The sequence below is a fragment of the Plodia interpunctella genome, chromosome 14 (assembly GCF_027563975.2).
Source record: "Plodia interpunctella isolate USDA-ARS_2022_Savannah chromosome 14, ilPloInte3.2, whole genome shotgun sequence".
Classification (NCBI taxonomy): domain Eukaryota; kingdom Metazoa; phylum Arthropoda; class Insecta; order Lepidoptera; family Pyralidae; genus Plodia; species Plodia interpunctella.
Genome location: NC_071307.1, coordinates 2,529,438 through 2,536,307, shown reverse-complemented (window position 1 = coordinate 2,536,307; position 6,870 = coordinate 2,529,438). Strand labels below are relative to the sequence as shown.

Here is a 6,870-nt window from a genome sequence, read left to right as displayed (position 1 = left end):
GCCACAAAGGTCGCCAACAAACTCAAGCAACTTAAGTTGATTTTACCAAATGTCAACAAAATCCATTCTTGCACGATGGAGCCACATTCACCCGTTCAACAATAACAGAAATTAATAAGATTCGGGACCATATGCTCTGTCCCACAACTTTCAGGACAATACCATCGCATAACTATCACAGCCTCCATTAAGTTTCCAATAAGGAGAATACGCACATATTCGGGGATATTCGGGTATATTCGGCCATTATAATTTTGATACGGGTAGGACCGGCCAGGAATTAACTTATCACGGGCGGCCCGCATCTGCATACCTTAAACATTTATGCCCCTGGTGCGGACTTAGGATTAGAAATCTGTATACCTCCAACCGAATATATACATTTTTTTAGCGTAGGCAGTTGCTTTTGGGTTAGCCAGTAATAACACGCTAATGATACAATACTAAAATAAATAAATAAATAAATAAATAAATAAATAAATAAACTATTGCAATGTCATACGAAAATATTACTAATATTACTCTGTATAAAATAAATAGAAGTATTGCAATAAATAAATTCTTATTTCTTTTCTTTTTAAGCGCACTTCCTATCTATTATATTACTGCTAACACCGAAGGTTCTTAAAGTTCTTAAAATTTTAAGGCATCTGACACGACTTTTATAACTACTGTCGTCTAGTGGCAAAAAGGCGCATATACACTATTTATTGATTGATCTGACAAATAATGATAGTAAAGACTGTGAGCAGTAGAGAAAAAGATCAGGATAGCGTGCCCAGGGCGCCGACGCTTTATGGCTAAGGAAGTAACCAGATAAACGCCTAGATGAGAGAGAGAGAAACACATTTAAAATTTACTTAACCGATGACTATGATTGATACTACTAACCAAGTAAAAGATTAATTAACAATAATTACTGACTGGAACTGACCGAGAAGTTAGATATACTATGATTTCCAGAGCACTGGACTCAAAGACATCACTAATAATATCCAATCAAACCTAGATCTCTTGACAGCAAACTTGGAATAATTGAGTTCGAATTTCGAAACATCGAATTGAAAACTGGACCCCCAAGTCCGGCCCTGCGCCACCCCTTCTTGGACACAGGGTGGGTTAAGACACATATCTCAGCCGGGGATGCAAGAAATGCCCACACCCCAATATGTAGATCGGTAGCTTCTACTGCCAGTGGTCATTATTGTACGCTGACTAAATTTTTTGATACTATTTATTTTATAGTACTATTTTAAATTTATTTCGTTCTTACCAAGATTGTCTTTTAAATTATTACTACAACTAAATAGAAGGAATATTGGGTTTAGGTAATAAGAAGACTGAACAAAAGATTTACTCATATTTTGTGTAAAAAAAAGTATGTGAGTATTATATGTATTTCACAATGATTTAAGGCACATATTCAGTATTCGATTCCTTTAATCGACTTTCATGATACTAAGAGGAAGAGATGGAGAATTATTTTTTTATAGGAAACTAAATTATCATTGAATATAAAATAATAACGTGCATTGTTCAATTTTTTACTTTTTTGTCAGGTAAGGTTTTTTGTCAGCTAGATATATAATTCCCCTGACCTTTTTGTTGAACACTCAAATTATTTTTTTTTGTGCTGTGAATGTGTGCTTTGTATATGCTTTTTTATAATTTATTAATTTTACTTAAGCTGCATATTATTTTGTATGTGTGTGATTGTGGCAAAAATAAATTAATTATCTGTCATATATCTAAGTATCAAGAGGTGTCAATCACACAGCTCATCGCATACCCCAATCAGCACGTAGAATGTTTTGTCTGAGTCGGGTTATAACGGGCCGAGTGACGCTCTGCCATACGATGGTGCTGCGGACGACATGTTTCTATTACAACCTTGATAGTCCAGGAGACAGCTAACTATCGGCACGGACTTTAAAAGTGATTAGATTATTATAAAATATATGTTGCCCGGGGCTTCGTTCCCGTGGGAATTTTGAGATAAAATATAGCCTATAGAAATCTTGGATAATTAACCTTTCTAATAGTGAAAGAATTTTTGAAATCGGTTCAGTAGTTTCAGAGATTACCCGCGTCAAACATACATACTCACAAACGCGTTACCTCTTTATAAATTGTGAGGAAGCCCAAAGTATATATAATAATTTGAGTTGATTATTGTTGAAAAACTAAGTAGCTTAGAAAGGTTTTCTTTACAACCTTTTTTATAGCTAAATTTTTACAGTGTATTTTTTCTTACTTAATTCATATTTCTTATTTATTCATATATAAATCTTGCTTCTTTCATGATTTTTTTTTCCTAATTGATGGTTGGCCATGCACATCATCTGAAACAGAAATTACAACAGTATTGTTATTTATCAACTCTGTAAATAGTGACAACAAAAAATATTTTGATATTACAAATACAATTTTAAAAAAGAACCATGATTAAAACTTATAAAAAAGTTCATAATTATTTTCATACAATAAAGTTGCTATTTATTTATCTATTTATTCAAACTTAATTTACCAATATGGTACAAATGGTGGAATGCTAAAAGCATTCTCGACCAGTCAACCTTCGGGAAAAACTGAAAGATTATTCATAGGGTTAGGTATTACAAAGAAACAAAGAAACAAACTGCCTGTCCCTTGTACTAAGCATCGTCTCAAGATGCCAGGGCTGTCCACGACAGACGATATTATATGAGAATATTGAGAATATGTGCGTCTGAAGGAATTATTCATGCCGTCTGAATGTGGCTTATTTAAATAGTTCCTCTGGACCGTGTTAATGTTAGCTTATTGATTGGAAGGGTCGGGATTGGGGACCTGGGTGGTGACCTCGGTGGCGCAGTGGTAAGATTCTTGCCACTGAACCGAGAGGTCCCGGGTTCCATCCCCGGTCGGGTCATGATGGAAAATGATCTTTTTCTGATTGGCCCGGGTCTTGGATGTTTATCTATATATGTATTTATTATAAAATATAGTATCGTTGAGTTAGTATCCCATAACACAAGTCTCGAACTCACTTTGGGGCTAGCTCAATCTGTGTGAATTGTCCTAATATATTTATTTCTTATTTATTTATATAATTTAAGTTTGCGCCTATTATCATATTCTTAAAATTTTACTTGTTACTTTCATCTTAACTGATGCTTATTTGCATCATATTTATTAAGTAGAAGAAGTAGAAAAAATATTTATTTCAATTTTGAGTTTATCTTGGATCACACGTGTGCACCATCAAATCGCATCGATAAATTACTATCATCAAATAATTTTGGAATTCCAAAGAAAGTATAGTAAATATCTACGTCACTACGTTTTACACTTTTTACCCTAAGGTAAGGTAAGGTTTACTTCTTTTGGGTTCCTTTTGGGTTGGTAAGAACCCAAAAGAAGTAAATTAAAACGTCGTTCGTTGTCTTAAAAAATAACCTCTTTAACAATTCACAACCATTCGTAACCATTAAGATACGGTTACAAAAAGTCTACTTTTGGCAACCCTTCACCCTATCGCCGCCGGACAATGAAATATTCGCTCATTAGACCGTCTGCTGATTAATTGGCCTTCTTAATATAAAGGTGGGGTGTGAGTGTTGGCGATTGTCGTAACATTAGCTTTCTTCGGACTACGCCTCTATTTAACCTCCGACGATAAAGGCAGGGTAGGGGGAGGAGAGAGCGGGACATAGGTTTAATTTGTCTATCTGTATGTCGGTCCGTGTCATCGTAGCAGGCAACAGACTGAACCGATTTTGATATAGGTTTTTTTTTTTTATTTGAAAGAGAATTTAAACATGTGTATTCTATGGTTGGAAAATGTGCGTTTCTCTTCTTAATATGTTTATTTCATTTCTTCTTTCCATTTCGAATTAATTACAGAACTGTGGAAATGTTTGAAAATATATATTTGGGTTAATATGTGGACTAGACGTGAGAATAGATAGACGCTTCAAAATTTAATTACCTACTTTCCAAGCGACCAAATCGCTACAACTGCGGCCACATGACAATCCTGTCCGCTCTTAACCATGCTATTGTTTATACGGGCGATATAATGTGTTTTGTCGGTAGCCGTGTGATACAGCCTATTTATGAGCTAGATAAATGGGCTGAGGCAGGAATGTAGATAATTATGTGTAACTTAAGTAATGGCTGCTCTATAAAGTTAAGGGCCTAACTCCGGTTGTGTGTGATAAGTGGCGACTGTTTTAGAAGCATTTGGAATTAATGGCGAATATTAATAATTAAGTTCTGAGGCGTGTTGTTCCCGTCCTAGGATATACGAACGTGGATGTCATACGAGGCGACTAAGGTAGAAATAAAAGTTGGCCATCAATAGCGTTCCCGAAGGGGTTAGACAATGTTAATCTTCAAAATTTTACGCTTTATTGGCGACCGAGATTAATGAAAAATTTAATTATATATTTGACTCCGGAGTTTTAAGAATTTTACAAACTTTTATTTATTTTCAGATGTCTCGTTGTCTGTAAATAAATCTTGCAAGTTAGATTTCTCCTACTTCCAGTTATCCTACAGAAACGAAATTTCTCAAGTCGCTTCAGTTTCCATGACAATGTATTATTATGATAAGTATGCAGCCCAGATCGGCTCCAAATGAGCAAACCGTTTACAGCACGTACATGGGTTTTATGCTTTATGCAAAATGCTTTAGCAAAAAAGTACAGTTTCAGTATTTGTGACCTTCTCGTATTACTCGTAAGTGACGTTAAGGTTAACAAAAATCTCATTAGAGAGATCTTATGGCAGTTAACGAACTGCCATAAGATCTCTCTAATGAGATTTTTGTTAAAAACTTTTACGCAATTATGTGTTTACACTATATCCCAAGTTCACTATTATTAAAAAGCCTCGGAAGTTGACGAGAAAAGTTAATGACAAAAAAAATGGTTTTCGATTTCAGCCGCCGAAGCACGGAAGGAAGGCTGCGCCGACACTGGGAAACAAAAGACGTCGACGACAAAAAAAAAATACGGCGAGGCATTTGTAGTGTTGTTTACCTTCTTTGTTTATGGCATTGTGAGATGTTCGCGTTTTTGCGAGCTTAGGCCGAGCACAGACGAAAAGGAATTGCAACTAAGAGCCGTGGCCCATTGCTCCGTTTGACATCCGTCGAAAACAACGCGAAATAACGCAGAAAATGTTTCGACGTACATCAACGCACGTCAATGTCTAAACCTACATAGAAAACAACGCAGCTACAATGCTCGGCGTCGTCATCACAACGTATGACCACTGAATGGGGCATGGCTCTTACCATAGATAAAAGAAATGTATGCTACCAACCTATTAACCAACCATTTTGAAAAGGTCGTCAAAATGACAAATTCGGGCACTTTTACACGTATTTATATATTAATTCCTCAACAAGCTGCCAACTACCGCATCTGGTACTAGTGCATTTCCTTTACATACTTTTTTTCATTCTCCTCAAAGGATCATAGCGTCCTTTCTCAGAAGTCATTGACAATACTTTGTCTACACGCTCAGTCCATGATTCTGAACAACTTTTAGTATGGTGGTAACTTCGAAATCGCGAAAAACAATTAGCTTTTCTGTACAAAATTAAATACCTAACTTGTGGAATATGTATGGATCAGCGGATTTTTTTTTCGCGATTTAAATGTTGCTTATCCATACCATGCGTTGATCAGTACCATGGACTGAGCATGTAGGTAGATAAAATAATTCCAATGTATAATAAATCACCCTGTATAGCTGAATCTCAAACAAAACTTAAATGCTTTTAGCTTAGCTGTACATCAAACTGTTTAATAGTTCACACACCAAGCTCAATCGTGTGATATGTAAATCTATGTTAATATTCTCACAATTTCAACAACTTATGACCTCGGACGGACCCATAACTTTGTGTTCGCCGAATGCAGATGTGGTCTTAAAATTAATATGTTTGGATTCCATTACCATTCGAGGAAGACTCCAATTCGGATCCGCAGTTACATATGGATGAGACCCAGGTAAAGTTTGCGCGGAACGGATTTGGTAGAAAGATTTTACTAATCTGAATCTAACAAACAGGTACCTATATAGGTAATTTAAGCTTCAGAGTGTTTGTTTGTTAACTCCGCGTGCAATATCTACATTTTGTAAACATGCAGTTAAGAGTGCGGAGGAGATAGCGTTTTTCATTGCAGAAAAAATAACTGTTTCCTCGATCCCGCGTGATAGTATGTGGGTTGGGCTAAAACTAGTCATTTAATAAAAGAAGTTTCATTGATAAAATCCCATCTTTATTATATAATTAGTGCCACATAGCGACTTCGCTGGAATAAAACTATATTAAATAAATCTCCTCTTAGATCAATCTATCTATTAAAAAACCCGCATAAAAATTCGTTGCATAGTTTCAAAGATCTAAGCATATAGGGACAGACATACCTACAGCGAATTTGTTTTATACTACGTATTGATTAATCGTTAGTTAAATACTCAATTTACGCCTAATCTACAAAACGACACGCAATGCAAATTCGGTTGTCTCGCCAATATTTGCGGATTTATGCCGGGATTAGGCCCCGTGTGTGTGTTTGTGTTCAAAAGGATTACACCCGATCGTGTGATCTGTCGTGGTGCCCGCCTACGTGTGTAATTCACGAATAGTCTATCGTGGTACAAGTGATGAGACTACACATGTTCCTACCTATTATATTTTTCAGCTTACGCTGCATGTTTAGCCAACGCGCCACGAGCGGGCAATTGCTCCACGCTCGCCGCCGTGGTTGCTCAATTACTCGGTACTATTATCAAATGCAATTTTAGTGTTACGCAATTTCCATAGTTTACGTGCTATGCTTAAGTTTGTGTGTTTCTCTATATAAGAATAAA

The 6,870-nt window shown here is 36.0% G+C and overlaps 1 long non-coding RNA gene across 2 annotated transcripts in view; it reads right to left on the bottom strand.

Annotated features, from left to right (window-relative positions):
• Nucleotides 1-1,388: 1,388 nt before the first annotated feature.
• LOC128675458 (uncharacterized) overlaps nt 1,389-6,870 on the bottom strand; it is a 90,157-nt gene continuing 84,675 nt past the window's right edge. For both annotated transcript variants that reach the window (XR_008405285.1, XR_008405284.1), the window contains 2 exons: nt 2,255-2,342; nt 1,389-1,863 (listed from right to left, as the gene is read on the bottom strand). This is a non-coding gene — a long non-coding RNA (uncharacterized LOC128675458). The remainder of the gene's footprint in view (nt 1,864-2,254; nt 2,343-6,870) is intronic.